This window comes from Medicago sativa, chromosome 2 (genome assembly GCF_051527215.1).
Source record: "Medicago sativa cultivar Bolivia chromosome 2, Bolivia_mono, whole genome shotgun sequence".
Taxonomy (NCBI): domain Eukaryota; kingdom Viridiplantae; phylum Streptophyta; class Magnoliopsida; order Fabales; family Fabaceae; genus Medicago; species Medicago sativa.
Genome location: NC_140750.1, coordinates 50,004,368 through 50,027,735, shown reverse-complemented (window position 1 = coordinate 50,027,735; position 23,368 = coordinate 50,004,368). Strand labels below are relative to the sequence as shown.

The 23,368-nt window shown below is 36.4% G+C and overlaps 69 non-coding genes and 2 pseudogenes across 69 annotated transcripts; all 71 read right to left on the bottom strand.

Annotated features, from left to right (window-relative positions):
• Positions 1–249: 249 nt before the first annotated feature.
• LOC146947487 (5S ribosomal RNA) lies at positions 250–368 on the bottom strand. Its single transcript, XR_015029697.1, has one exon. It is a non-coding gene; the product is annotated as a 5S ribosomal RNA (ribosomal RNA).
• A 199-nt stretch (positions 369–567) lies between these two features.
• LOC146947486 (5S ribosomal RNA) lies at positions 568–686 on the bottom strand. The gene has a single exon (XR_015028957.1). It is a non-coding gene; the product is annotated as a 5S ribosomal RNA (ribosomal RNA).
• Positions 687–884: 198 nt separating this feature from the next.
• LOC146947485 (5S ribosomal RNA) lies at positions 885–1,003 on the bottom strand. Its single transcript, XR_015029696.1, has one exon. It is a non-coding gene; the product is annotated as a 5S ribosomal RNA (ribosomal RNA).
• A 198-nt stretch (positions 1,004–1,201) lies between these two features.
• LOC146947484 (5S ribosomal RNA) lies at positions 1,202–1,320 on the bottom strand. Its single transcript, XR_015029200.1, has one exon. It is a non-coding gene; the product is annotated as a 5S ribosomal RNA (ribosomal RNA).
• A 198-nt stretch (positions 1,321–1,518) lies between these two features.
• Positions 1,519–1,637, bottom strand: LOC146947483 (5S ribosomal RNA). Its single transcript, XR_015029694.1, has one exon. It is a non-coding gene; the product is annotated as a 5S ribosomal RNA (ribosomal RNA).
• A 198-nt stretch (positions 1,638–1,835) lies between these two features.
• LOC146947482 (5S ribosomal RNA) lies at positions 1,836–1,954 on the bottom strand. The gene has a single exon (XR_015029693.1). It is a non-coding gene; the product is annotated as a 5S ribosomal RNA (ribosomal RNA).
• Positions 1,955–2,152: 198 nt separating this feature from the next.
• LOC146947481 (5S ribosomal RNA) lies at positions 2,153–2,271 on the bottom strand. The gene has a single exon (XR_015029198.1). It is a non-coding gene; the product is annotated as a 5S ribosomal RNA (ribosomal RNA).
• Positions 2,272–2,469: 198 nt separating this feature from the next.
• On the bottom strand, positions 2,470–2,588 carry LOC146947480 (5S ribosomal RNA). The gene has a single exon (XR_015029692.1). It is a non-coding gene; the product is annotated as a 5S ribosomal RNA (ribosomal RNA).
• A 199-nt stretch (positions 2,589–2,787) lies between these two features.
• Positions 2,788–2,906, bottom strand: LOC146947479 (5S ribosomal RNA). Its single transcript, XR_015029691.1, has one exon. It is a non-coding gene; the product is annotated as a 5S ribosomal RNA (ribosomal RNA).
• Positions 2,907–3,104: 198 nt separating this feature from the next.
• On the bottom strand, positions 3,105–3,223 carry LOC146947478 (5S ribosomal RNA). Its single transcript, XR_015028947.1, has one exon. It is a non-coding gene; the product is annotated as a 5S ribosomal RNA (ribosomal RNA).
• Positions 3,224–3,422: 199 nt separating this feature from the next.
• Positions 3,423–3,541, bottom strand: LOC146947477 (5S ribosomal RNA). The gene has a single exon (XR_015029689.1). It is a non-coding gene; the product is annotated as a 5S ribosomal RNA (ribosomal RNA).
• A 198-nt stretch (positions 3,542–3,739) lies between these two features.
• LOC146947476 (5S ribosomal RNA) lies at positions 3,740–3,858 on the bottom strand. Its single transcript, XR_015029688.1, has one exon. It is a non-coding gene; the product is annotated as a 5S ribosomal RNA (ribosomal RNA).
• Positions 3,859–4,056: 198 nt separating this feature from the next.
• Positions 4,057–4,175, bottom strand: LOC146947475 (5S ribosomal RNA). The gene has a single exon (XR_015029323.1). It is a non-coding gene; the product is annotated as a 5S ribosomal RNA (ribosomal RNA).
• A 199-nt stretch (positions 4,176–4,374) lies between these two features.
• On the bottom strand, positions 4,375–4,493 carry LOC146947474 (5S ribosomal RNA). The gene has a single exon (XR_015029687.1). It is a non-coding gene; the product is annotated as a 5S ribosomal RNA (ribosomal RNA).
• A 264-nt stretch (positions 4,494–4,757) lies between these two features.
• Positions 4,758–4,876, bottom strand: LOC146947473 (5S ribosomal RNA). The gene has a single exon (XR_015029026.1). It is a non-coding gene; the product is annotated as a 5S ribosomal RNA (ribosomal RNA).
• A 198-nt stretch (positions 4,877–5,074) lies between these two features.
• LOC146947472 (5S ribosomal RNA) lies at positions 5,075–5,193 on the bottom strand. Its single transcript, XR_015029686.1, has one exon. It is a non-coding gene; the product is annotated as a 5S ribosomal RNA (ribosomal RNA).
• A 264-nt stretch (positions 5,194–5,457) lies between these two features.
• On the bottom strand, positions 5,458–5,576 carry LOC146947471 (5S ribosomal RNA). The gene has a single exon (XR_015029685.1). It is a non-coding gene; the product is annotated as a 5S ribosomal RNA (ribosomal RNA).
• A 199-nt stretch (positions 5,577–5,775) lies between these two features.
• LOC146947470 (5S ribosomal RNA) lies at positions 5,776–5,894 on the bottom strand. The gene has a single exon (XR_015029684.1). It is a non-coding gene; the product is annotated as a 5S ribosomal RNA (ribosomal RNA).
• A 198-nt stretch (positions 5,895–6,092) lies between these two features.
• On the bottom strand, positions 6,093–6,211 carry LOC146947469 (5S ribosomal RNA). The gene has a single exon (XR_015028946.1). It is a non-coding gene; the product is annotated as a 5S ribosomal RNA (ribosomal RNA).
• A 199-nt stretch (positions 6,212–6,410) lies between these two features.
• On the bottom strand, positions 6,411–6,529 carry LOC146947468 (5S ribosomal RNA). The gene has a single exon (XR_015029321.1). It is a non-coding gene; the product is annotated as a 5S ribosomal RNA (ribosomal RNA).
• Positions 6,530–6,728: 199 nt separating this feature from the next.
• On the bottom strand, positions 6,729–6,847 carry LOC146947467 (5S ribosomal RNA). Its single transcript, XR_015029683.1, has one exon. It is a non-coding gene; the product is annotated as a 5S ribosomal RNA (ribosomal RNA).
• A 264-nt stretch (positions 6,848–7,111) lies between these two features.
• LOC146947466 (5S ribosomal RNA) lies at positions 7,112–7,230 on the bottom strand. Its single transcript, XR_015029025.1, has one exon. It is a non-coding gene; the product is annotated as a 5S ribosomal RNA (ribosomal RNA).
• Positions 7,231–7,428: 198 nt separating this feature from the next.
• LOC146947465 (5S ribosomal RNA) lies at positions 7,429–7,547 on the bottom strand. Its single transcript, XR_015029682.1, has one exon. It is a non-coding gene; the product is annotated as a 5S ribosomal RNA (ribosomal RNA).
• Positions 7,548–7,811: 264 nt separating this feature from the next.
• LOC146947464 (5S ribosomal RNA) lies at positions 7,812–7,930 on the bottom strand. Its single transcript, XR_015029681.1, has one exon. It is a non-coding gene; the product is annotated as a 5S ribosomal RNA (ribosomal RNA).
• A 199-nt stretch (positions 7,931–8,129) lies between these two features.
• LOC146947463 (5S ribosomal RNA) lies at positions 8,130–8,248 on the bottom strand. The gene has a single exon (XR_015029680.1). It is a non-coding gene; the product is annotated as a 5S ribosomal RNA (ribosomal RNA).
• A 198-nt stretch (positions 8,249–8,446) lies between these two features.
• On the bottom strand, positions 8,447–8,565 carry LOC146947462 (5S ribosomal RNA). Its single transcript, XR_015028945.1, has one exon. It is a non-coding gene; the product is annotated as a 5S ribosomal RNA (ribosomal RNA).
• A 199-nt stretch (positions 8,566–8,764) lies between these two features.
• LOC146947461 (5S ribosomal RNA) lies at positions 8,765–8,883 on the bottom strand. Its single transcript, XR_015029678.1, has one exon. It is a non-coding gene; the product is annotated as a 5S ribosomal RNA (ribosomal RNA).
• A 198-nt stretch (positions 8,884–9,081) lies between these two features.
• On the bottom strand, positions 9,082–9,200 carry LOC146947460 (5S ribosomal RNA). The gene has a single exon (XR_015029677.1). It is a non-coding gene; the product is annotated as a 5S ribosomal RNA (ribosomal RNA).
• A 198-nt stretch (positions 9,201–9,398) lies between these two features.
• LOC146947459 (5S ribosomal RNA) lies at positions 9,399–9,517 on the bottom strand. The gene has a single exon (XR_015029320.1). It is a non-coding gene; the product is annotated as a 5S ribosomal RNA (ribosomal RNA).
• A 199-nt stretch (positions 9,518–9,716) lies between these two features.
• LOC146947458 (5S ribosomal RNA) lies at positions 9,717–9,835 on the bottom strand. Its single transcript, XR_015029676.1, has one exon. It is a non-coding gene; the product is annotated as a 5S ribosomal RNA (ribosomal RNA).
• Positions 9,836–10,098: 263 nt separating this feature from the next.
• LOC146947457 (5S ribosomal RNA) lies at positions 10,099–10,217 on the bottom strand. Its single transcript, XR_015029024.1, has one exon. It is a non-coding gene; the product is annotated as a 5S ribosomal RNA (ribosomal RNA).
• A 198-nt stretch (positions 10,218–10,415) lies between these two features.
• On the bottom strand, positions 10,416–10,534 carry LOC146947456 (5S ribosomal RNA). The gene has a single exon (XR_015029675.1). It is a non-coding gene; the product is annotated as a 5S ribosomal RNA (ribosomal RNA).
• A 264-nt stretch (positions 10,535–10,798) lies between these two features.
• LOC146947455 (5S ribosomal RNA) lies at positions 10,799–10,917 on the bottom strand. Its single transcript, XR_015029674.1, has one exon. It is a non-coding gene; the product is annotated as a 5S ribosomal RNA (ribosomal RNA).
• Positions 10,918–11,116: 199 nt separating this feature from the next.
• On the bottom strand, positions 11,117–11,235 carry LOC146947454 (5S ribosomal RNA). The gene has a single exon (XR_015029672.1). It is a non-coding gene; the product is annotated as a 5S ribosomal RNA (ribosomal RNA).
• A 198-nt stretch (positions 11,236–11,433) lies between these two features.
• LOC146947453 (5S ribosomal RNA) lies at positions 11,434–11,552 on the bottom strand. The gene has a single exon (XR_015028944.1). It is a non-coding gene; the product is annotated as a 5S ribosomal RNA (ribosomal RNA).
• A 198-nt stretch (positions 11,553–11,750) lies between these two features.
• On the bottom strand, positions 11,751–11,869 carry LOC146947452 (5S ribosomal RNA). The gene has a single exon (XR_015029671.1). It is a non-coding gene; the product is annotated as a 5S ribosomal RNA (ribosomal RNA).
• Positions 11,870–12,067: 198 nt separating this feature from the next.
• Positions 12,068–12,186, bottom strand: LOC146947451 (5S ribosomal RNA). Its single transcript, XR_015029670.1, has one exon. It is a non-coding gene; the product is annotated as a 5S ribosomal RNA (ribosomal RNA).
• Positions 12,187–12,384: 198 nt separating this feature from the next.
• LOC146947450 (5S ribosomal RNA) lies at positions 12,385–12,503 on the bottom strand. The gene has a single exon (XR_015029319.1). It is a non-coding gene; the product is annotated as a 5S ribosomal RNA (ribosomal RNA).
• Positions 12,504–12,702: 199 nt separating this feature from the next.
• LOC146947449 (5S ribosomal RNA) lies at positions 12,703–12,821 on the bottom strand. The gene has a single exon (XR_015029669.1). It is a non-coding gene; the product is annotated as a 5S ribosomal RNA (ribosomal RNA).
• A 263-nt stretch (positions 12,822–13,084) lies between these two features.
• On the bottom strand, positions 13,085–13,203 carry LOC146947448 (5S ribosomal RNA). Its single transcript, XR_015029023.1, has one exon. It is a non-coding gene; the product is annotated as a 5S ribosomal RNA (ribosomal RNA).
• Positions 13,204–13,401: 198 nt separating this feature from the next.
• On the bottom strand, positions 13,402–13,520 carry LOC146947447 (5S ribosomal RNA). Its single transcript, XR_015029668.1, has one exon. It is a non-coding gene; the product is annotated as a 5S ribosomal RNA (ribosomal RNA).
• Positions 13,521–13,784: 264 nt separating this feature from the next.
• On the bottom strand, positions 13,785–13,903 carry LOC146947446 (5S ribosomal RNA). Its single transcript, XR_015029666.1, has one exon. It is a non-coding gene; the product is annotated as a 5S ribosomal RNA (ribosomal RNA).
• A 199-nt stretch (positions 13,904–14,102) lies between these two features.
• LOC146947445 (5S ribosomal RNA) lies at positions 14,103–14,221 on the bottom strand. Its single transcript, XR_015028956.1, has one exon. It is a non-coding gene; the product is annotated as a 5S ribosomal RNA (ribosomal RNA).
• Positions 14,222–14,419: 198 nt separating this feature from the next.
• Positions 14,420–14,538, bottom strand: LOC146947444 (5S ribosomal RNA). The gene has a single exon (XR_015029665.1). It is a non-coding gene; the product is annotated as a 5S ribosomal RNA (ribosomal RNA).
• A 198-nt stretch (positions 14,539–14,736) lies between these two features.
• LOC146947443 (5S ribosomal RNA) lies at positions 14,737–14,855 on the bottom strand. The gene has a single exon (XR_015029664.1). It is a non-coding gene; the product is annotated as a 5S ribosomal RNA (ribosomal RNA).
• A 198-nt stretch (positions 14,856–15,053) lies between these two features.
• On the bottom strand, positions 15,054–15,172 carry LOC146947442 (5S ribosomal RNA). Its single transcript, XR_015029663.1, has one exon. It is a non-coding gene; the product is annotated as a 5S ribosomal RNA (ribosomal RNA).
• A 198-nt stretch (positions 15,173–15,370) lies between these two features.
• Positions 15,371–15,489, bottom strand: LOC146947441 (5S ribosomal RNA). The gene has a single exon (XR_015029197.1). It is a non-coding gene; the product is annotated as a 5S ribosomal RNA (ribosomal RNA).
• Positions 15,490–15,687: 198 nt separating this feature from the next.
• LOC146947440 (5S ribosomal RNA) lies at positions 15,688–15,806 on the bottom strand. Its single transcript, XR_015029662.1, has one exon. It is a non-coding gene; the product is annotated as a 5S ribosomal RNA (ribosomal RNA).
• A 199-nt stretch (positions 15,807–16,005) lies between these two features.
• Positions 16,006–16,124, bottom strand: LOC146947439 (5S ribosomal RNA). Its single transcript, XR_015029661.1, has one exon. It is a non-coding gene; the product is annotated as a 5S ribosomal RNA (ribosomal RNA).
• A 199-nt stretch (positions 16,125–16,323) lies between these two features.
• On the bottom strand, positions 16,324–16,442 carry LOC146947438 (5S ribosomal RNA). Its single transcript, XR_015029660.1, has one exon. It is a non-coding gene; the product is annotated as a 5S ribosomal RNA (ribosomal RNA).
• A 199-nt stretch (positions 16,443–16,641) lies between these two features.
• On the bottom strand, positions 16,642–16,760 carry LOC146947437 (5S ribosomal RNA). Its single transcript, XR_015029659.1, has one exon. It is a non-coding gene; the product is annotated as a 5S ribosomal RNA (ribosomal RNA).
• Positions 16,761–17,025: 265 nt separating this feature from the next.
• Positions 17,026–17,144, bottom strand: LOC146947436 (5S ribosomal RNA). Its single transcript, XR_015029658.1, has one exon. It is a non-coding gene; the product is annotated as a 5S ribosomal RNA (ribosomal RNA).
• A 198-nt stretch (positions 17,145–17,342) lies between these two features.
• On the bottom strand, positions 17,343–17,461 carry LOC146947435 (5S ribosomal RNA; annotated as a pseudogene).
• A 198-nt stretch (positions 17,462–17,659) lies between these two features.
• LOC146947434 (5S ribosomal RNA) lies at positions 17,660–17,778 on the bottom strand. The gene has a single exon (XR_015029657.1). It is a non-coding gene; the product is annotated as a 5S ribosomal RNA (ribosomal RNA).
• A 199-nt stretch (positions 17,779–17,977) lies between these two features.
• LOC146947433 (5S ribosomal RNA) lies at positions 17,978–18,096 on the bottom strand. The gene has a single exon (XR_015029655.1). It is a non-coding gene; the product is annotated as a 5S ribosomal RNA (ribosomal RNA).
• A 198-nt stretch (positions 18,097–18,294) lies between these two features.
• LOC146947432 (5S ribosomal RNA) lies at positions 18,295–18,413 on the bottom strand. Its single transcript, XR_015029654.1, has one exon. It is a non-coding gene; the product is annotated as a 5S ribosomal RNA (ribosomal RNA).
• A 198-nt stretch (positions 18,414–18,611) lies between these two features.
• LOC146947431 (5S ribosomal RNA) lies at positions 18,612–18,729 on the bottom strand (annotated as a pseudogene).
• A 199-nt stretch (positions 18,730–18,928) lies between these two features.
• Positions 18,929–19,047, bottom strand: LOC146947430 (5S ribosomal RNA). The gene has a single exon (XR_015029653.1). It is a non-coding gene; the product is annotated as a 5S ribosomal RNA (ribosomal RNA).
• A 198-nt stretch (positions 19,048–19,245) lies between these two features.
• Positions 19,246–19,364, bottom strand: LOC146947429 (5S ribosomal RNA). Its single transcript, XR_015029652.1, has one exon. It is a non-coding gene; the product is annotated as a 5S ribosomal RNA (ribosomal RNA).
• Positions 19,365–19,562: 198 nt separating this feature from the next.
• LOC146947428 (5S ribosomal RNA) lies at positions 19,563–19,681 on the bottom strand. Its single transcript, XR_015029074.1, has one exon. It is a non-coding gene; the product is annotated as a 5S ribosomal RNA (ribosomal RNA).
• Positions 19,682–19,879: 198 nt separating this feature from the next.
• On the bottom strand, positions 19,880–19,998 carry LOC146947427 (5S ribosomal RNA). Its single transcript, XR_015029651.1, has one exon. It is a non-coding gene; the product is annotated as a 5S ribosomal RNA (ribosomal RNA).
• A 197-nt stretch (positions 19,999–20,195) lies between these two features.
• Positions 20,196–20,314, bottom strand: LOC146947426 (5S ribosomal RNA). The gene has a single exon (XR_015029650.1). It is a non-coding gene; the product is annotated as a 5S ribosomal RNA (ribosomal RNA).
• Positions 20,315–20,513: 199 nt separating this feature from the next.
• LOC146947425 (5S ribosomal RNA) lies at positions 20,514–20,632 on the bottom strand. Its single transcript, XR_015029649.1, has one exon. It is a non-coding gene; the product is annotated as a 5S ribosomal RNA (ribosomal RNA).
• Positions 20,633–20,830: 198 nt separating this feature from the next.
• LOC146947424 (5S ribosomal RNA) lies at positions 20,831–20,949 on the bottom strand. Its single transcript, XR_015029192.1, has one exon. It is a non-coding gene; the product is annotated as a 5S ribosomal RNA (ribosomal RNA).
• A 198-nt stretch (positions 20,950–21,147) lies between these two features.
• Positions 21,148–21,266, bottom strand: LOC146947423 (5S ribosomal RNA). The gene has a single exon (XR_015029648.1). It is a non-coding gene; the product is annotated as a 5S ribosomal RNA (ribosomal RNA).
• Positions 21,267–21,465: 199 nt separating this feature from the next.
• LOC146947422 (5S ribosomal RNA) lies at positions 21,466–21,584 on the bottom strand. Its single transcript, XR_015029647.1, has one exon. It is a non-coding gene; the product is annotated as a 5S ribosomal RNA (ribosomal RNA).
• Positions 21,585–21,782: 198 nt separating this feature from the next.
• On the bottom strand, positions 21,783–21,901 carry LOC146947421 (5S ribosomal RNA). The gene has a single exon (XR_015029189.1). It is a non-coding gene; the product is annotated as a 5S ribosomal RNA (ribosomal RNA).
• A 198-nt stretch (positions 21,902–22,099) lies between these two features.
• LOC146947420 (5S ribosomal RNA) lies at positions 22,100–22,218 on the bottom strand. The gene has a single exon (XR_015029646.1). It is a non-coding gene; the product is annotated as a 5S ribosomal RNA (ribosomal RNA).
• Positions 22,219–22,416: 198 nt separating this feature from the next.
• LOC146947419 (5S ribosomal RNA) lies at positions 22,417–22,535 on the bottom strand. Its single transcript, XR_015029644.1, has one exon. It is a non-coding gene; the product is annotated as a 5S ribosomal RNA (ribosomal RNA).
• A 199-nt stretch (positions 22,536–22,734) lies between these two features.
• On the bottom strand, positions 22,735–22,853 carry LOC146947418 (5S ribosomal RNA). Its single transcript, XR_015029643.1, has one exon. It is a non-coding gene; the product is annotated as a 5S ribosomal RNA (ribosomal RNA).
• A 198-nt stretch (positions 22,854–23,051) lies between these two features.
• Positions 23,052–23,170, bottom strand: LOC146947417 (5S ribosomal RNA). The gene has a single exon (XR_015029642.1). It is a non-coding gene; the product is annotated as a 5S ribosomal RNA (ribosomal RNA).
• Positions 23,171–23,368: the final 198 nt, after the last annotated feature.

Here is a 23,368-nt window from a genome sequence, read left to right as displayed (position 1 = left end):
TAATTGTATATATGCATTTCTAAGTTTATTTTTCAAAAAAGACGTCAAATTACGTTAATTAACGAATAGAGTTTTAGGTTGCGTTAATTAACGAAAAAAAATGAAATACAATCGAAGTTTAATTTTCAAAAACGACGTAAAATTACGCTAATTAACAAAAAGAACACGAAATTTTGGCAAAAAGAGGTGCAACACAAGGACTTCCCAGGAGGTCACCCATACAAAAAGAACACGAAATTTTGGCAAAAAGAGGTGCAACACAAGGACTTCCCAGGAGGTCACCCATCCTAGTACTACTCTCGCCCAAGCACGCTTAACTGCGGAGTTCTGATGGGATCCGGTGCATTAGTGCTGGTATGATCGCACCTGAAAGTAAAGCGTTGTAATTGTATATATGCATTTCTAAGTTTATTTTTCAAAAAAGACGTCAAATTACGTTAATTAACGAATAGAGTTTTAGGTTGCGTTAATTAACGAAAAAAAAATGAAATACAATCGAAGTTTGATTTTCAAAAACGACGTAAAATTACGCTAATTAACAAAAAGAACACGAAATTTTGGCAAAAAGAGGTGCAACACAAGGACTTCCCAGGAGGTCACCCATCCTAGTACTACTCTCGCCCAAGCACGCTTAACTGCAGAGTTCTGATGGGATCCGGTGCATTAGTGCTGGTATGATCGCACCTGAAAGTAAAGCGTTGTAATTGTATATATGCATTTCTAAGTTTATTTTTCAAAAAAGACGTCAAATTACGTTAATTAACGAATAGAGTTTTAGGTTGCGTTAATTAACGAAAAAAAATGAAATACAATCGAAGTTTAATTTTCAAAAACGACGTAAAATTACACTAATTAACAAAAAGAACACGAAATTTTGGCAAAAAGAGGTGCAACACAAGGACTTCCCAGGAGGTCACCCATCCTAGTACTACTCTCGCCCAAGCACGCTTAACTGCGGAGTTCTGATGGGATCCGGTGCATTAGTGCTGGTATGATCGCACCTGAAAGTAAAGCGTTGTAATTGTATATATGCATTTCTAAGTTTATTTTTCAAAAAAGACGTCAAATTACGTTAATTAACGAATAGAGTTTTAGGTTGCGTTAATTAACGAAAAAAAATGAAATACAATCGAAGTTTAATTTTCAAAAACGACGTAAAATTATGCTAATTAACAAAAAGAACACGAAATTTTGGCAAAAAGAGGTGCAACACAAGGACATCCCAGGAGGTCACCCATCCTAGTACTACTCTCGCCCAAGCACGCTTAACTGCGGAGTTCTGATGGGATCCGGTGCATTAGTGCTGGTATGATCGCACCTGAAAGTAAAGCGTTGTAATTGTATATATGCATTTCTAAGTTTATTTTGCAAAAAAGACGTCAAATTACGTTAATTAACGAATAGAGTTTTAGGTTGCGTTAATTAACGAAAAAAAATGAAATACAATCGAAGTTTAATTTTCAAAAACGACGTAAAATTACGCTAATTAACAAAAAGAACACGAAATTTTGGCAAAAAGAGGTGCAACACAAGGACTTCCCAGGAGGTCACCCATCCTAGTACTACTCTCGCCCAAGCACGCTTAACTGCGGAGTTCTGATGGGATCCGGTGCATTAGTGCTGGTATGATCGCACCTGAAAGTAAAGCGTTGTAATTGTATATATGCATTTCTAAGTTTATTTTTCAAAAAAGACGTCAAATTACGTTAATTAACGAATAGAGTTTTAGGTTGCGTTAATTAACGAAAAAAAATGAAATACAATCGAAGTTTAATTTTCAAAAACGACGTAAAATTACGCTAATTAACAAAAAGAACACGAAATTTTGGCAAAAAGAGGTGCAACACAAGGACTTCCCAGGAGGTCACCCATCCTAGTACTACTCTCGCCCAAGCACGCTTAACTGCGGAGTTCTGATGGGATCCGGTGCATTAGTGCTGGTATGATCGCACCTGAAAGTAAAGCGTTGTAATTGTATATATGCATTTCTAAGTTTATTTTTCAAAAAAGACGTCAAATTACGTTAATTAACGAATAGAGTTTTAGGTTGCGTTAATTAACGAAAAAAAATGAAATACAATCGAAGTTTAATTTTCAAAAACGACGTAAAATTACGCTAATTAACAAAAAGAACACGAAATTTTGGCAAAACGAGGTGCAACACAAGGACATCCCAGGAGGTCACCCATCCTAGTACTACTCTCGCCCAAGCACGCTTAACTGCGGAGTTCTGATGGGATCCGGTGCATTAGTGCTGGTATGATCGCACCTGAAAGTAAAGCGTTGTAATTGTATATATGCATTTCTAAGTTTATTTTTCAAAAAAGACGTCAAATTACGTTAATTAACGAATAGAGTTTTAGGTTGCGTTAATTAACGAAAAAAAATGAAATACAATCGAAGTTTAATTTTCAAAAACGACGTAAAATTACGCTAATTAACAAAAAGAACACGAAATTTTGGCAAAAAGAGGTGCAACACAAGGACTTCCCAGGAGGTCACCCATCCTAGTACTACTCTCGCCCAAGCACGCTTAACTGCGGAGTTCTGATGGGATCCGGTGCATTAGTGCTGGTATGATCGCACCTGAAAGTAAAGCGTTGTAATTGTATATATGCATTTCTAAGTTTATTTTTCAAAAAAGACGTCAAATTACGTTAATTAACGAATAGAGTTTTAGGTTGCGTTAATTAACGAAAAAAAAATGAAATACAATCGAAGTTTAATTTTCAAAAACGACGTAAAATTACGCTAATTAACAAAAAGAACACGAAATTTTGGCAAAAAGAGGTGCAACACAAGGACTTCCCAGGAGGTCACCCATCCTAGTACTACTCTCGCCCAAGCACGCTTAACTGCGGAGTTCTGATGGGATCCGGTGCATTAGTGCTGGTATGATCGCACCTGAAAGTAAAGCGTTGTAATTGTATATATGCATTTCTAAGTTTATTTTTCAAAAAAGACGTCAAATTACGTTAATTAACGAATAGAGTTTTAGGTTGCGTTAATTAACGAAAAAAAATGAAATACAATCAAAGTTTAATTTTCAAAAACGACGTAAAATTACGCTAATTAACAAAAAGAACACGAAATTTTGGCAAAAAGAGGTGCAACACAAGGACTTCCCAGGAGGTCACCCATCCTAGTACTACTCTCGCCCAAGCACGCTTAACTGCGGAGTTCTGATGGGATCCGGTGCATTAGTGCTAGTATGATCGCACCTGAAAGTAAAGCGTTGTAATTGTATATATGCATTTCTAAGTTTATTTTTCAAAAAAGACGTCAAATTACGTTAATTAACGAATAGAGTTTTAGGTTGCGTTAATTAACGAAAAAAAAATGAAATACAATCGAAGTTTAATTTTCAAAAATGACGTAAAATTACGCTAATTAACAAAAAGAACACGAAATTTTGGCAAAAAGAGGTGCAACACAAGGACTTCCCAGGAGGTCACCCATCCTAGTACTACTCTCGCCCAAGCACGCTTAACTGCGGAGTTCTGATGGGATCCGGTGCATTAGTGCTGGTATGATCGCACCTGAAAGTAAAGCGTTGTAATTGTATATATGCATTTCTAAGTTTATTTTGCAAAAAAGACGTCAAATTACGTTAATTAACGAATAGAGTTTTAGGTTGCGTTAATTAACGAAAAAAAATGAAATACAATCGAAGTTTAATTTTCAAAAACGACGTAAAATTACGCTAATTAACAAAAAGAACACGAAATTTTGGCAAAAAGAGGTGCAACACAAGGACTTCCCAGGAGGTCACCCATCCTAGTACTACTCTCGCCCAAGCACGCTTAACTGCGGAGTTCTGATGGGATCCGGTGCATTAGTGCTGGTATGATCGCACCTGAAAGTAAAGCGTTGTAATTGTATATATGCATTTCTAAGTTTATTTTTCAAAAAAGACGTCAAATTACGTTAATTAACGAATAGAGTTTTAGGTTGCGTTAATTAACGAAAAAAAATGAAATACAATCGAAGTTTAATTTTCAAAAACGACGTAAAATTACGCTAATTAACAAAAAGAACACGAAATTTTGGCAAAAAGAGGTGCAACACAAGGACTTCCCAGGAGGTCACCCATCCTAGTACTACTCTCGCCCAAGCACGCTTAACTGCGGAGTCTTGATGGGATCCGGTGCATTAGTGCTGGTATGATCGCACCTGAAAGTAAAGCGTTGTAATTGTATATATGCATTTCTAAGTTTATTTTTCAAAAAAGACGTCAAATTACGTTAATTAACGAATAGAGTTTTAGGTTGCGTTAATTAACGAAAAAAAAATGAAATACAATCGAAGTTTGATTTTCAAAAACGACGTAAAATTACGCTAATTAACAAAAAGAACACGAAATTTTGGCAAAAAGAGGTGCAACACAAGGACTTCCCAGGAGGTCACCCATCCTAGTACTACTCTCGCCCAAGCACGCTTAACTGCGGAGTTCTGATGGGATCCGGTGCATTAGTGCTGGTATGATCGCACCTGAAAGTAAAGCGTTGTAATTGTATATATGCATTTCTAAGTTTATTTTTCAAAAAAGACGTCAAATTACGTTAATTAACGAATAGAGTTTTAGGTTGCGTTAATTAACGAAAAAAAATGAAATACAATCGAAGTTTAATTTTCAAAAACGACGTAAAATTACGCTAATTAACAAAAAGAACACGAAATTTTGGCAAAAAGAGGTGCAACACAAGGACTTCCCAGGAGGTCACCCATACAAAAAGAACACGAAATTTTGGCAAAAAGATGTGCAACACAAGGACTTCCCAGGAGGTCACCCATCCTAGTACTACTCTCGCCCAAGCACGCTTAACTGCGGAGTTCTGATGGGATCCGGTGCATTAGTGCTGGTATGATCGCACCTGAAAGTAAAGCGTTGTAATTGTGTATATGCATTTCTAAGTTTATTTTTCAAAAAAGACGTCAAATTACGTTAATTAACGAATAGAGTTTTAGGTTGCGTTAATTAACGAAAAAAAATGAAATACAATCGAAGTTTAATTTTCAAAAACGACGTAAAATTACGCTAATTAACAAAAAGAACACGAAATTTTGGCAAAAAGAGGTGCAACACAAGGACTTCCCAGGAGGTCACCCATCCTAGTACTACTCTCGCCCAAGCACGCTTAACTGCGGAGTTCTGATGGGATCCGGTGCATTAGTGCTGGTATGATCGCACCTGAAAGTAAAGCGTTGTAATTGTATATATGCATTTCTAAGTTTATTTTTCAAAAAAGACGTCAAATTACGTTAATTAACGAATAGAGTTTTAGGTTGCGTTAATTAACGAAAAAAAATGAAATACAATCGAAGTTTAATTTTCAAAAACGACGTAAAATTACGCTAATTAACAAAAAGAACACGAAATTTTGGCAAAAAGAGGTGCAACACAAGGACTTCCCAGGAGGTCACCCATACAAAAAGAACACGAAATTTTGGCAAAAAGAGGTGCAACACAAGGACTTCCCAGGAGGTCACCCATCCTAGTACTACTCTCGCCCAAGCACGCTTAACTGCGGAGTTCTGATGGGATCCGGTGCATTAGTGCTGGTATGATCGCACCTGAAAGTAAAGCGTTGTAATTGTATATATGCATTTCTAAGTTTATTTTTCAAAAAAGACGTCAAATTACGTTAATTAACGAATAGAGTTTTAGGTTGCGTTAATTAACGAAAAAAAAATGAAATACAATCGAAGTTTAATTTTCAAAAACGACGTAAAATTACGCTAATTAACAAAAAGAACACGAAATTTTGGCAAAAAGAGGTGCAACACAAGGACTTCCCAGGAGGTCACCCATCCTAGTACTACTCTCGCCCAAGCACGCTTAACTGCGGAGTTCTGATGGGATCCGGTGCATTAGTGCTGGTATGATCGCACCTGAAAGTAAAGCGTTGTAATTGTATATATGCATTTCTAAGTTTATTTTTCAAAAAAGACGTCAAATTACGTTAATTAACGAATAGAGTTTTAGGTTGCGTTAATTAACGAAAAAAAATGAAATACAATCAAAGTTTAATTTTCAAAAACGACGTAAAATTACGCTAATTAACAAAAAGAACACGAAATTTTGGCAAAAAGAGGTGCAACACAAGGACTTCCCAGGAGGTCACCCATCCTAGTACTACTCTCGCCCAAGCACGCTTAACTGCGGAGTTCTGATGGGATCCGGTGCATTAGTGCTAGTATGATCGCACCTGAAAGTAAAGCGTTGTAATTGTATATATGCATTTCTAAGTTTATTTTTCAAAAAAGACGTCAAATTACGTTAATTAACGAATAGAGTTTTAGGTTGCGTTAATTAACGAAAAAAAAATGAAATACAATCGAAGTTTAATTTTCAAAAATGACGTAAAATTACGCTAATTAACAAAAAGAACACGAAATTTTGGCAAAAAGAGGTGCAACACAAGGACTTCCCAGGAGGTCACCCATCCTAGTACTACTCTCGCCCAAGCACGCTTAACTGCGGAGTCTTGATGGGATCCGGTGCATTAGTGCTGGTATGATCGCACCTGAAAGTAAAGCGTTGTAATTGTATATATGCATTTCTAAGTTTATTTTTCAAAAAAGACGTCAAATTACGTTAATTAACGAATAGAGTTTTAGGTTGCGTTAATTAACGAAAAAAAAATGAAATACAATCGAAGTTTGATTTTCAAAAACGACGTAAAATTACGCTAATTAACAAAAAGAACACGAAATTTTGGCAAAAAGAGGTGCAACACAAGGACTTCCCAGGAGGTCACCCATCCTAGTACTACTCTCGCCCAAGCACGCTTAACTGCGGAGTTCTGATGGGATCCGGTGCATTAGTGCTGGTATGATCGCACCTGAAAGTAAAGCGTTGTAATTGTATATATGCATTTCTAAGTTTATTTTTCAAAAAAGACGTCAAATTACGTTAATTAACGAATAGAGTTTTAGGTTGCGTTAATTAACGAAAAAAAATGAAATACAATCGAAGTTTAATTTTCAAAAACGACGTAAAATTACGCTAATTAACAAAAAGAACACGAAATTTTGGCAAAAAGAGGTGCAACACAAGGACTTCCCAGGAGGTCACCCATACAAAAAGAACACGAAATTTTGGCAAAAAGATGTGCAACACAAGGACTTCCCAGGAGGTCACCCATCCTAGTACTACTCTCGCCCAAGCACGCTTAACTGCGGAGTTCTGATGGGATCCGGTGCATTAGTGCTGGTATGATCGCACCTGAAAGTAAAGCGTTGTAATTGTGTATATGCATTTCTAAGTTTATTTTTCAAAAAAGACGTCAAATTACGTTAATTAACGAATAGAGTTTTAGGTTGCGTTAATTAACGAAAAAAAATGAAATACAATCGAAGTTTAATTTTCAAAAACGACGTAAAATTACGCTAATTAACAAAAAGAACACGAAATTTTGGCAAAAAGAGGTGCAACACAAGGACTTCCCAGGAGGTCACCCATCCTAGTACTACTCTCGCCCAAGCACGCTTAACTGCGGAGTTCTGATGGGATCCGGTGCATTAGTGCTGGTATGATCGCACCTGAAAGTAAAGCGTTGTAATTGTATATATGCATTTCTAAGTTTATTTTTCAAAAAAGACGTCAAATTACGTTAATTAACGAATAGAGTTTTAGGTTGCGTTAATTAACGAAAAAAAATGAAATACAATCGAAGTTTAATTTTCAAAAACGACGTAAAATTACGCTAATTAACAAAAAGAACACGAAATTTTGGCAAAAAGAGGTGCAACACAAGGACTTCCCAGGAGGTCACCCATACAAAAAGAACACGAAATTTTGGCAAAAAGAGGTGCAACACAAGGACTTCCCAGGAGGTCACCCATCCTAGTACTACTCTCGCCCAAGCACGCTTAACTGCGGAGTTCTGATGGGATCCGGTGCATTAGTGCTGGTATGATCGCACCTGAAAGTAAAGCGTTGTAATTGTATATATGCATTTCTAAGTTTATTTTTCAAAAAAGACGTCAAATTACGTTAATTAACGAATAGAGTTTTAGGTTGCGTTAATTAACGAAAAAAAAATGAAATACAATCGAAGTTTAATTTTCAAAAACGACGTAAAATTACGCTAATTAACAAAAAGAACACGAAATTTTGGCAAAAAGAGGTGCAACACAAGGACTTCCCAGGAGGTCACCCATCCTAGTACTACTCTCGCCCAAGCACGCTTAACTGCGGAGTTCTGATGGGATCCGGTGCATTAGTGCTGGTATGATCGCACCTGAAAGTAAAGCGTTGTAATTGTATATATGCATTTCTAAGTTTATTTTTCAAAAAAGACGTCAAATTACGTTAATTAACGAATAGAGTTTTAGGTTGCGTTAATTAACGAAAAAAAATGAAATACAATCAAAGTTTAATTTTCAAAAACGACGTAAAATTACGCTAATTAACAAAAAGAACACGAAATTTTGGCAAAAAGAGGTGCAACACAAGGACTTCCCAGGAGGTCACCCATCCTAGTACTACTCTCGCCCAAGCACGCTTAACTGCGGAGTTCTGATGGGATCCGGTGCATTAGTGCTAGTATGATCGCACCTGAAAGTAAAGCGTTGTAATTGTATATATGCATTTCTAAGTTTATTTTTCAAAAAAGACGTCAAATTACGTTAATTAACGAATAGAGTTTTAGGTTGCGTTAATTAACGAAAAAAAAATGAAATACAATCGAAGTTTAATTTTCAAAAATGACGTAAAATTACGCTAATTAACAAAAAGAACACGAAATTTTGGCAAAAAGAGGTGCAACACAAGGACTTCCCAGGAGGTCACCCATCCTAGTACTACTCTCGCCCAAGCACGCTTAACTGCGGAGTTCTGATGGGATCCGGTGCATTAGTGCTGGTATGATCGCACCTGAAAGTAAAGCGTTGTAATTGTATATATGCATTTCTAAGTTTATTTTGCAAAAAAGACGTCAAATTACGTTAATTAACGAATAGAGTTTTAGGTTGCGTTAATTAACGAAAAAAAATGAAATACAATCGAAGTTTAATTTTCAAAAACGACGTAAAATTACGCTAATTAACAAAAAGAACACGAAATTTTGGCAAAAAGAGGTGCAACACAAGGACTTCCCAGGAGGTCACCCATCCTAGTACTACTCTCGCCCAAGCACGCTTAACTGCGGAGTTCTGATGGGATCCGGTGCATTAGTGCTGGTATGATCGCACCTGAAAGTAAAGCGTTGTAATTGTATATATGCATTTCTAAGTTTATTTTTCAAAAAAGACGTCAAATTACGTTAATTAACGAATAGAGTTTTAGGTTGCGTTAATTAACGAAAAAAAATGAAATACAATCGAAGTTTAATTTTCAAAAACGACGTAAAATTACGCTAATTAACAAAAAGAACACGAAATTTTGGCAAAAAGAGGTGCAACACAAGGACTTCCCAGGAGGTCACCCATCCTAGTACTACTCTCGCCCAAGCACGCTTAACTGCGGAGTCTTGATGGGATCCGGTGCATTAGTGCTGGTATGATCGCACCTGAAAGTAAAGCGTTGTAATTGTATATATGCATTTCTAAGTTTATTTTTCAAAAAAGACGTCAAATTACGTTAATTAACGAATAGAGTTTTAGGTTGCGTTAATTAACGAAAAAAAAATGAAATACAATCGAAGTTTGATTTTCAAAAACGACGTAAAATTACGCTAATTAACAAAAAGAACACGAAATTTTGGCAAAAAGAGGTGCAACACAAGGACTTCCCAGGAGGTCACCCATCCTAGTACTACTCTCGCCCAAGCACGCTTAACTGCGGAGTTCTGATGGGATCCGGTGCATTAGTGCTGGTATGATCGCACCTGAAAGTAAAGCGTTGTAATTGTATATATGCATTTCTAAGTTTATTTTTCAAAAAAGACGTCAAATTACGTTAATTAACGAATAGAGTTTTAGGTTGCGTTAATTAACGAAAAAAATGAAATACAATCGAAGTTTAATTTTCAAAAACGACGTAAAATTACGCTAATTAACAAAAAGAACACGAAATTTTGGCAAAAAGAGGTGCAACACAAGGACTTCCCAGGAGGTCACCCATACAAAAAGAACACGAAATTTTGGCAAAAAGATGTGCAACACAAGGACTTCCCAGGAGGTCACCCATCCTAGTACTACTCTCGCCCAAGCACGCTTAACTGCGGAGTTCTGATGGGATCCGGTGCATTAGTGCTGGTATGATCGCACCTGAAAGTAAAGCGTTGTAATTGTGTATATGCATTTCTAAGTTTATTTTTCAAAAAAGACGTCAAATTACGTTAATTAACGAATAGAGTTTTAGGTTGCGTTAATTAACGAAAAAAAATGAAATACAATCGAAGTTTAATTTTCAAAAACGACGTAAAATTACGCTAATTAACAAAAAGAACACGAAATTTTGGCAAAAAGAGGTGCAACACAAGGACTTCCCAGGAGGTCACCCATCCTAGTACTACTCTCGCCCAAGCACGCTTAACTGCGGAGTTCTGATGGGATCCGGTGCATTAGTGCTGGTATGATCGCACCTGAAAGTAAAGCGTTGTAATTGTATATATGCATTTCTAAGTTTATTTTTCAAAAAAGACGTCAAATTACGTTAATTAACGAATAGAGTTTTAGGTTGCGTTAATTAACGAAAAAAAATGAAATACAATCGAAGTTTAATTTTCAAAAACGACGTAAAATTACGCTAATTAACAAAAAGAACACGAAATTTTGGCAAAAAGAGGTGCAACACAAGGACTTCCCAGGAGGTCACCCATACAAAAAGAACACGAAATTTTGGCAAAAAGAGGTGCAACACAAGGACTTCCCAGGAGGTCACCCATCCTAGTACTACTCTCGCCCAAGCACGCTTAACTGCGGAGTTCTGATGGGATCCGGTGCATTAGTGCTGGTATGATCGCACCTGAAAGTAAAGCGTTGTAATTGTATATATGCATTTCTAAGTTTATTTTTCAAAAAAGACGTCAAATTACGTTAATTAACGAATAGAGTTTTAGGTTGCGTTAATTAACGAAAAAAAAATGAAATACAATCGAAGTTTAATTTTCAAAAACGACGTAAAATTACGCTAATTAACAAAAAGAACACGAAATTTTGGCAAAAAGAGGTGCAACACAAGGACTTCCCAGGAGGTCACCCATCCTAGTACTACTCTCGCCCAAGCACGCTTAACTGCGGAGTTCTGATGGGATCCGGTGCATTAGTGCTGGTATGATCGCACCTGAAAGTAAAGCGTTGTAATTGTATATATGCATTTCTAAGTTTATTTTTCAAAAAAGACGTCAAATTACGTTAATTAACGAATAGAGTTTTAGGTTGCGTTAATTAACGAAAAAAAATGAAATACAATCAAAGTTTAATTTTCAAAAACGACGTAAAATTACGCTAATTAACAAAAAGAACACGAAATTTTGGCAAAAAGAGGTGCAACACAAGGACTTCCCAGGAGGTCACCCATCCTAGTACTACTCTCGCCCAAGCACGCTTAACTGCGGAGTTCTGATGGGATCCGGTGCATTAGTGCTAGTATGATCGCACCTGAAAGTAAAGCGTTGTAATTGTATATATGCATTTCTAAGTTTATTTTTCAAAAAAGACGTCAAATTACGTTAATTAACGAATAGAGTTTTAGGTTGCGTTAATTAACGAAAAAAAATGAAATACAATCGAAGTTTAATTTTCAAAAATGACGTAAAATTACGCTAATTAACAAAAAGAACACGAAATTTTGGCAAAAAGAGGTGCAACACAAGGACTTCCCAGGAGGTCACCCATCCTAGTACTACTCTCGCCCAAGCACGCTTAACTGCGGAGTTCTGATGGGATCCGGTGCATTAGTGCTGGTATGATCGCACCTGAAAGTAAAGCGTTGTAATTGTATATATGCATTTCTAAGTTTATTTTGCAAAAAAGACGTCAAATTACGTTAATTAACGAATAGAGTTTTAGGTTGCGTTAATTAACGAAAAAAAATGAAATACAATCGAAGTTTAATTTTCAAAAACGACGTAAAATTACGCTAATTAACAAAAAGAACACGAAATTTTGGCAAAAAGAGGTGCAACACAAGGACTTCCCAGGAGGTCACCCATCCTAGTACTACTCTCGCCCAAGCACGCTTAACTGCGGAGTTCTGATGGGATCCGGTGCATTAGTGCTGGTATGATCGCACCTGAAAGTAAAGCGTTGTAATTGTATATATGCATTTCTAAGTTTATTTTTCAAAAAAGACGTCAAATTACGTTAATTAACGAATAGAGTTTTAGGTTGCGTTAATTAACGAAAAAAAATGAAATACAATCGAAGTTTAATTTTCAAAAACGACGTAAAATTACGCTAATTAACAAAAAGAACACGAAATTTTGGCAAAAAGAGGTGCAACACAAGGACTTCCCAGGAGGTCACCCATCCTAGTACTACTCTCGCCCAAGCACGCTTAACTGCGGAGTCTTGATGGGATCCGGTGCATTAGTGCTGGTATGATCGCACCTGAAAGTAAAGCGTTGTAATTGTATATATGCATTTCTAAGTTTATTTTTCAAAAAAGACGTCAAATTACGTTAATTAACGAATAGAGTTTTAGGTTGCGTTAATTAACGAAAAAAAAATGAAATACAATCGAAGTTTGATTTTCAAAAACGACGTAAAATTACGCTAATTAACAAAAAGAACACGAAATTTTGGCAAAAAGAGGTGCAACACAAGGACTTCCCAGGAGGTCACCCATCCTAGTACTACTCTCGCCCAAGCACGCTTAACTGCGGAGTTCTGATGGGATCCGGTGCATTAGTGCTGGTATGATCGCACCTGAAAGTAAAGCGTTGTAATTGTATATATGCATTTCTAAGTTTATTTTTCAAAAAAGACGTCAAATTACGTTAATTAACGAATAGAGTTTTAGGTTGCGTTAATTAACGAAAAAAATGAAATACAATCGAAGTTTAATTTTCAAAAACGACGTAAAATTACGCTAATTAACAAAAAGAACACGAAATTTTGGCAAAAAGAGGTGCAACACAAGGACTTCCCAGGAGGTCACCCATACAAAAAGAACACGAAATTTTGGCAAAAAGATGTGCAACACAAGGACTTCCCAGGAGGTCACCCATCCTAGTACTACTCTCGCCCAAGCACGCTTAACTGCGGAGTTCTGATGGGATCCGGTGCATTAGTGCTGGTATGATCGCACCTGAAAGTAAAGCGTTGTAATTGTGTATATGCATTTCTAAGTTTATTTTTCAAAAAAGACGTCAAATTACGTTAATTAACGAATAGAGTTTTAGGTTGCGTTAATTAACGAAAAAAAATGAAATACAATCGAAGTTTAATTTTCAAAAACGACGTAAAATTACGCTAATTAACAAAAAGAACACGAAATTTTGGCAAAAAGAGGTGCAACACAAGGACTTCCCAGGAGGTCACCCATCCTAGTACTACTCTCGCCCAAGCACGCTTAACTGCGGAGTTCTGATGGGATCCGGTGCATTAGTGCTGGTATGATCGCACCTGAAAGTAAAGCGTTGTAATTGTATATATGCATTTCTAAGTTTATTTTTCAAAAAAGACGTCAAATTACGTTAATTAACGAATAGAGTTTTAGGTTGCGTTAATTAACGAAAAAAAATGAAATACAATCGAAGTTTAATTTTCAAAAACGACGTAAAATTACGCTAATTAACAAAAAGAACACGAAATTTTGGCAAAAAGAGGTGCAACACAAGGACTTCCCAGGAGGTCACCCATACAAAAAGAACACGAAATTTTGGCAAAAAGAGGTGCAACACAAGGACTTCCCAGGAGGTCACCCATCCTAGTACTACTCTCGCCCAAGCACGCTTAACTGCGGAGTTCTGATGGGATCCGGTGCATTAGTGCTGGTATGATCGCACCTGAAAGTAAAGCGTTGTAATTGTATATATGCATTTCTAAGTTTATTTTTCAAAAAAGACGTCAAATTACGTTAATTAACGAATAGAGTTTTAGGTTGCGTTAATTAACGAAAAAAAAATGAAATACAATCGAAGTTTGATTTTCAAAAACGACGTAAAATTACGCTAATTAACAAAAAGAACACGAAATTTTGGCAAAAAGAGGTGCAACACAAGGACTTCCCAGGAGGTCACCCATCCTAGTACTACTCTCGCCCAAGCACGCTTAACTGCAGAGTTCTGATGGGATCCGGTGCATTAGTGCTGGTATGATCGCACCTGAAAGTAAAGCGTTGTAATTGTATATATGCATTTCTAAGTTTATTTTTCAAAAAAGACGTCAAATTACGTTAATTAACGAATAGAGTTTTAGGTTGCGTTAATTAACGAAAAAAAATGAAATACAATCAAAGTTTAATTTTCAAAAACGACGTAAAATTACGCTAATTAACAAAAAGAACACGAAATTTTGGCAAAAAGAGGTGCAACACAAGGACTTCCCAGGAGGTCACCCATCCTAGTACTACTCTCGCCCAAGCACGCTTAACTGCGGAGTTCTGATGGGATCCGGTGCATTAGTGCTGGTATGATCGCACCTGAAAGTAAAGCGTTGTAATTGTATATATGCATTTCTAAGTTTATTTTGCAAAAAAGACGTCAAATTACGTTAATTAACGAATAGAGTTTTAGGTTGCGTTAATTAACGAAAAAAAATGAAATACAATCGAAGTTTAATTTTCAAAAACGACGTAAAATTACGCTAATTAACAAAAAGAACACGAAATTTTGGCAAAAAGAGGTGCAACACAAGGACTTCCCAGGAGGTCACCCATCCTAGTACTACTCTCGCCCAAGCACGCTTAACTGCGGAGTTCTGATGGGATCCGGTGCATTAGTGCTGGTATGATCGCACCTGAAAGTAAAGCGTTGTAATTGTATATATGCATTTCTAAGTTTATTTTTCAAAAAAGACGTCAAATTACGTTAATTAACGAATAGAGTTTTAGGTTGCGTTAATTAACGAAAAAAAATGAAATACAATCGAAGTTTAATTTTCAAAAACGACGTAAAATTACGCTAATTAACAAAAAGAACACGAAATTTTGGCAAAAAGAGGTGCAACACAAGGACTTCCCAGGAGGTCACCCATCCTAGTACTACTCTCGCCCAAGCACGCTTAACTGCGGAGTTCTGATGGGATCCGGTGCATTAGTGCTGGTATGATCGCACCTGAAAGTAAAGCGTTGTAATTGTATATATGCATTTCTAAGTTTATTTTTCAAAAAAGACGTCAAATTACGTTAATTAACGAATAGAGTTTTAGGTTGCGTTAATTAACGAAAAAAAATGAAATACAATCGAAGTTTAATTTTCAAAAACGACGTAAAATTACGCTAATTAACAAAAAGAACACGAAATTTTGGCAAAACGAGGTGCAACACAAGGACATCCCAGGAGGTCACCCATCCTAGTACTACTCTCGCCCAAGCACGCTTAACTGCGGAGTTCTGATGGGATCCGGTGCATTAGTGCTGGTATGATCGCACCTGAAAGTAAAGCGTTGTAATTGTATATATGCATTTCTAAGTTTATTTTTCAAAAAAGACGTCAAATTACGTTAATTAACGAATAGAGTTTTAGGTTGCGTTAATTAACGAAAAAAAATGAAATACAATCGAAGTTTAATTTTCAAAAACGACGTAAAATTACGCTAATTAACAAAAAGAACACGAAATTTTGGCAAAAAGAGGTGCAACACAAGGACTTCCCAGGAGGTCACCCATCCTAGTACTACTCTCGCCCAAGCACGCTTAACTGCGGAGTTCTGATGGGATCCGGTGCATTAGTGCTGGTATGATCGCACCTGAAAGTAAAGCGTTGTAATTGTATATATGCATTTCTAAGTTTATTTTTCAAAAAAGACGTCAAATTACGTTAATTAACGAATAGAGTTTTAGGTTGCGTTAATTAACGAAAAAAAAATGAAATACAATCGAAGTTTAATTTTCAAAAACGACGTAAAATTACGCTAATTAACAAAAAGAACACGAAATTTTGGCAAAAAGAGGTGCAACACAAGGACTTCCCAGGAGGTCACCCATCCTAGTACTACTCTCGCCCAAGCACGCTTAACTGCGGAGTTCTGATGGGATCCGGTGCATTAGTGCTGGTATGATCGCACCTGAAAGTAAAGCGTTGTAATTGTATATATGCATTTCTAAGTTTATTTTTCAAAAAAGACGTCAAATTACGTTAATTAACGAATAGAGTTTTAGGTTGCGTTAATTAACGAAAAAAAAATGAAATACAATCGAAGTTTGATTTTCAAAAACGACGTAAAATTACGCTAATTAACAAAAAGAACACGAAATTTTGGCAAAAAGAGGTGCAACACAAGGACTTCCCAGGAGGTCACCCATCCTAGTACTACTCTCGCCCAAGCACGCTTAACTGCGGAGTTCTGATGGGATCCGGTGCATTAGTGCTGGTATGATCGCACCTGAAAGTAAAGCGTTGTAATTGTATATATGCATTTCTAAGTTTATTTTTCAAAAAAGACGTCAAATTACGTTAATTAACGAATAGAGTTTTAGGTTGCGTTAATTAACGAAAAAAAAATGAAATACAATCGAAGTTTGATTTTCAAAAACGACGTAAAATTACGCTAATTAACAAAAAGAACACGAAATTTTGGCAAAAAGAGGTGCAACACAAGGACTTCCCAGGAGGTCACCCATCCTAGTACTACTCTCGCCCAAGCACGCTTAACTGCGGAGTTCTGATGGGATCCGGTGCATTAGTGCTGGTATGATCGCACCTGAAAGTAAAGCGTTGTAATTGTATATATGCATTTCTAAGTTTATTTTTCAAAAAAGACGTCAAATTACGTTAATTAACGAATAGAGTTTTAGGTTGCGTTAATTAACGAAAAAAAAATGAAATACAATCGAAGTTTAATTTTCAAAAACGACGTAAAATTACGCTAATTAACAAAAAGAACACGAAATTTTGGCAAAAAGAGGTGCAACACAAGGACTTCCCAGGAGGTCACCCATACAAAAAGAACACGAAATTTTGGCAAAAAGAGGTGCAACACAAGGACTTCCCAGGAGGTCACCCATCCTAGTACTACTCTCGCCCAAGCACGCTTAACTGCGGAGTTCTGATGGGATCCGGTGCATTAGTGCTGGTATGATCGCACCTGAAAGTAAAGCGTTGTAATTGTATATATGCATTTCTAAGTTTATTTTTCAAAAAAGACGTCAAATTACGTTAATTAACGAATAGAGTTTTAGGTTGCGTTAATTAACGAATAAAAATGAAATACAATCGAAGTTTGATTTTCAAAAACGACGTAAAATTACGCTAATTAACAAAAAGAACACGAAATTTTGGCAAAAAGAGGTGCAACACAAGGACTTCCCAGGAGGTCACCCATCCTAGTACTACTCTCGCCCAAGCACGCTTAACTGCGGAGTTCTGATGGTTTCCAGTGCATTAGTGCTGGTATGATCGCACCTGAAAGTAAAGCGTTGTAATTGTATATATGCATTTCTAAGTTTATTTTTCAAAAAAGACGTCAAATTACGTTAATTAACGAATAGAGTTTTAGGTTGCGTTAATTAACGGAAAAAAATGAAATACAATCGAAGTTTAATTTTCAAAAACGACGTAAAATTACGCTAATTAACAAAAAGAACACGAAATTTTGGCAAAAAGAGGTGCAACACAAGGACTTCCCAGGAGGTCACCCATCCTAGTACTACTCTCGCCCAAGCACGCTTAACTGCGGAGTTCTGATGGGATCCGGTGCATTAGTGCTGGTATGATCGCACCTGAAAGTAAAGCGTTGTAATTGTATATATGCATTTCTAAGTTTATTTTTCAAAAAAGACGTCAAATTACGTTAATTAACGAATAGAGTTTTAGGTTGCGTTAATTAACGAAAAAAAAATGAAATACAATCGAAGTTTAATTTTCAAAAACGACGTAAAATTACGCTAATTAACAAAAAGAACACGAAATTTTGGCAAAAAGAGGTGCAACACAAGGACTTCCCAGGAGGTCACCCATCCTAGTACTACTCTCGCCCAAGCACGCTTAACTGCGGAGTTCTGATGGGATCCGGTGCATTAGTGCTGGTATGATCGCACCTGAAAGTAAAGCGTTGTAATTGTATATATGCATTTCCAAGTTTATTTTTCAAAAAAGACGTCAAATTACGTTAATTAACGAATAGAGTTTTAGGTTGCGTTAATTAACGAAAAAAAATGAAATACAATCGAAGTTTAATTTTCAGAAACGACGTAAAATTACGCTAATTAACAAAAAGAACACGAAATTTTGGCAAAAAGAGGTGCAACACAAGGACTTCCCAGGAGGTCACCCATCCTAGTACTACTCTCGCCCAAGCACGCTTAACTGCGGAGTTCTGATGGGATCCGGTGCATTAGTGCTGGTATGATCGCACCTGAAAGTAAAGCGTTGTAATTGTATATATGCATTTCTAAGTTTATTTTTCAAAAAAGACGTCAAATTACGTTAATTAACGAATAGAGTTTTAGGTTGCGTTAATTAACGAAAAAAAATGAAATACAATCGAAGTTTAATTTTCAAAAACGACGTAAAATTACGCTAATTAACAAAAAGAACACGAAATTTTGGCAAAAAGAGGTGCAACACAAGGACTTCCCAGGAGGTCACCCATCCTAGTACTACTCTCGCCCAAGCACGCTTAACTGCGGAGTTCTGATGGGATCCGGTGCATTAGTGCTGGTATGATCCACCTGAAAGTAAAGCGTTGTAATTGTATATATGCATTTCTAAGTTTATTTTTCAAAAAAGACGTCAAATTACGTTAATTAACGAATAGAGTTTTAGGTTGCGTTAATTAACGAAAAAAAAATGAAATACAATCGAAGTTTAATTTTCAAAAACGACGTAAAATTACGCTAATTAACAAAAAGAACACGAAATTTTGGCAAAAAGAGGTGCAACACAAGGACTTCCCAGGAGGTCACCCATCCTAGTACTACTCTCGCCCAAGCACGCTTAACTGCGGAGTTCTGATGGGATCCGGTGCATTAGTGCTGGTATGATCGCACCTGAAAGTAAAGCGTTGTAATTGTATATATGCATTTCTAAGTTTATTTTTCAAAAAAGACGTCAAATTACGTTAATTAACGAATAGAGTTTTAGGTTGCGTTAATTAACGAAAAAAAATGAAATACAATCGAAGTTTAATTTTCAAAAACGACGTAAAATTACGCTAATTAACAAAAAGAACACGAAATTTTGGCAAAAAGAGGTGCAACACAAGGACTTCCCAGGAGGTCACCCATCCTAGTACTACTCTCGCCCAAGCACGCTTAACTGCGGAGTTCTGATGGGATCCGGTGCATTAGTGCTGGTATGATCGCACCTGAAAGTAAAGCGTTGTAATTGTATATATGCATTTCTAAGTTTATTTTTCAAAAAAGACGTCAAATTACGTTAATTAACGAATAGAGTTTTAGGTTGCGTTAATTAACGAAAAAAAATGAAATACAATCGAAGTTTAATTTTCAAAAACGACGTAAAATTACGCTAATTAACAAAAAGAACACGAAATTTTGGCAAAAAGAGGTGCAACACAAGGACTTCCCAGGAGGTCACCCATCCTAGTACTACTCTCGCCCAAGCACGCTTAACTGCGAAGTTCTGATGGGATCCGGTGCATTAGTGCTGGTATGATCGCACCTGAAAGTAAAGCGTTGTAATTGTATATATGCATTTCCAAGTTTATTTTTCAAAAAAGACGTCAAATTACGTTAATTAACGAATAGAGTTTTAGGTTGCGTTAATTAACGAAAAAAAATGAAATACAATCGAAGTTTAATTTTCAGAAACGACGTAAAATTACGCTAATTAACAAAAAGAACACGAAATTTTGGCAAAAAGAGGTGCAACACAAGGACTTCCCAGGAGGTCACCCATCCTAGTACTACTCTCGCCCAAGCACGCTTAACTGCGGAGTTCTGATGGGATCCGGTGCATTAGTGCTGGTATGATCGCACCTGAAAGTAAAGCGTTGTAATTGTATATATGCATTTCTAAGTTTATTTTTCAAAAAAGACGTCAAATTACGTTAATTAACGAATAGAGTTTTAGGTTGCGTTAATTAACGAAAAAAATGAAATACAATCGAAGTTTAATTTTCAAAAACGACGTAAAATTACGCTAATTAACAAAAAGAACACGAAATTTTGGCAAAAAGAGGTGCAACACAAGGACTTCCCAGGAGGTCACCCATCCTAGTACTACTCTCGCCCAAGCACGCTTAACTGCGGAGTTCTGATGGGATCCGGTGCATTAGTGCTGGTATGATCGCACCTGAAAGTAAAGCGTTGTAATTGTATATATGCATTTCTAAGTTTATTTTTCAAAAAAGACGTCAAATTACGTTAATTAACGAATAGAGTTTTAGGTTGCGTTAATTAACGAAAAAAAAACGAAATACAATCGAAGTTTAATTTTCAAAAACGACGTAAAATTACGCTAATTAACAAAAAGAACACGAAATTTTGGCAAAAAGAGGTGCAACACAAGGACTTCCCAGGAGGTCACCCATCCTAGTACTACTCTCGCCCAAGCACGCTTAACTGCGGAGTTCTGATGGGATCCGGTGCATTAGTGCTGGTATGATCGCACCTGAAAGTAAAGCGTTGTAATTGTATATATGCATTTCTAAGTTTATTTTTCAAAAAAGACGTCAAATTACGTTAATTAACGAATAGAGTTTTAGGTTGCGTTAATTAACGAAAAAAAATGAAATACAATCGAAGTTTAATTTTCAAAAACGACGTAAAATTACGCTAATTAACAAAAAGAACACGAAATTTTGGAAAAAAGAGGTGCAACACAAGGACTTCCCAGGAGGTCACCCATCCTAGTACTACTCTCGCCCAAGCACGCTTAACTGCGAAGTTCTGATGGGATCCGGTGCATAAGTGCTGGTATGATCGCACCTGAAAGTAAAGCGTTGTAATTGTATATATGCATTTCCAAGTTTATTTTTCAAAAAAGACGTCAAATTACGTTAATTAACGAATAGAGTTTTAGGTTGCGTTAATTAACGAAAAAAAATGAAATACAATCGAAGTTTAATTTTCAGAAACGACGTAAAATTACGCTAATTAACAAAAAGAACACGAAATTTTGGCAAAAAGAGGTGCAACACAAGGACTTCCCAGGAGGTCACCCATCCTAGTACTACTCTCGCCCAAGCACGCTTAACTGCGGAGTTCTGATGGGATCCGGTGCATTAGTGCTGGTATGATCGCACCTGAAAGTAAAGCGTTGTAATTGTATATATGCATTTCTAAGTTTATTTTTCAAAAAAGACGTCAAATTACGTTAATTAACGAATAGAGTTTTAGGTTGCGTTAATTAACGAAAAAAAAATGAAATACAATCGAAGTTTAATTTTCAAAAACGACGTAAAATTACGCTAATTAACAAAAAGAACACGAAATTTTGGCAAAAAGAGGTGCAACACAAGGACTTCCCAGGAGGTCACCCATCCTAGTACTACTCTCGCCCAAGCACGCTTAACTGCGGAGTTCTGATGGGATCCGGTGCATTAGTGCTGGTATGATCGCACCTGAAAGTAAAGCGTTGTAATTGTATATATGCATTTCTAAGTTTATTTTTCAAAAAAGACGTCAAATTACGTTAATTAACGAATAGAGTTTTAGGTTGCGTTAATTAACGAAAAAAAATGAAATACAATCGAAGTTTAATTTTCAAAAACGACGTAAAATTACGCTAATTAACAAAAAGAACACGAAATTTTGGCAAAAAGAGGTGCAACACAAGGATTTCCCAGGAGGTCACCCATCCTAGTACTACTCTCGCCCAAGCACGCTTAACTGCGAAGTTCTGATGGGATCCGGTGCATAAGTGCTGGTATGATCGCACCTGAAAGTAAAGCGTTGTAATTGTATATATGCATTTCCAAGTTTATTTTTCAAAAAAGACGTCAAATTACGTTAATTAACGAATAGAGTTTTAGGTTGCGTTAATTAACGAAAAAAAATGAAATACAATCGAAGTTTAATTTTCAGAAACGACGTAAAATTACGCTAATTAACAAAAAGAACACGAAATTTTGGCAAAAAGAGGTGCAACACAAGGACTTCCCAGGAGGTCACCCATCCTAGTACTACTCTCGCCCAAGCACGCTTAACTGCGGAGTTCTGATGGGATCCGGTGCATTAGTGCTGGTATGATCGCACCTGAAAGTAAAGCGTTGTAATTGTATATATGCATTTCTAAGTTTATTTTTCAAAAAAGACGTCAAATTACGTTAATTAACGAATAGAGTTTTAGGTTGCGTTAATTAACGAAAAAAAATGAAATACAATCGAAGTTTAATTTTCAAAAACGACGTAAAATTACGCTAATTAACAAAAAGAACACGAAATTTTGGCAAAAAGAGGTGCAACACAAGGACTTCCCAGGAGGTCACCCATCCTAGTACTACTCTCGCCCAAGCACGCTTAACTGCGGAGTTCTGATGGGATCCGGTGCATTAGTGCTGGTATGATCGCACCTGAAAGTAAAGCGTTGTAATTGTATATATGCATTTCTAAGTTTATTTTTCAAAAAAGACGTCAAATTACGTTAATTAACGAATAGAGTTTTAGGTTGCGTTAATTAACGAAAAAAAAATGAAATACAATCGAAGTTTAATTTTCAAAAACGACGTAAAATTACGCTAATTAACAAAAAGAACACGAAATTTTGGCAAAAAGAGGTGCAACACAAGGACTTCCCAGGAGGTCACCCATCCTAGTACTACTCTCGCCCAAGCACGCTTAACTGCGGAGTTCTGATGGGATCCGGTGCATTAGTGCTGGTATGATCGCACCTGAAAGTAAAGCGTTGTAATTGTATATATGCATTTCTAAGTTTATTTTTCAAAAAAGACGTCAAATTACGTTAATTAACGAATAGAGTTTTAGGTTGCGTTAATTAACGAAAAAAAATGAAATACAATCGAAGTTTAATTTTCAAAAACGACGTAAAATTACGCTAATTAACAAAAAGAACACGAAATTTTGGCAAAAAGAGGTGCAACACAAGGACTTCCCAGGAGGTCACCCATCCTAGTACTACTCTCGCCCAAGCACGCTTAACTGCGGAGTTCTGATGGGATCCGGTGCATTAGTGCTGGTATGATCGCACCTGAAAGTAAAGCGTTGTAATTGTATATATGCATTTCTAAGTTTATTTTTCAAAAAAGACTTCAAATTACGTTAATTAACGAATAGAGTTTTAGGTTGCGTTAATTAACGAAAAAAAATGAAATACAATCGAAGTTTAATTTTCAAAAACGACGTAAAATTACGCTAATTAACAAAAAGAACACGAAATTTTGGCAAAAA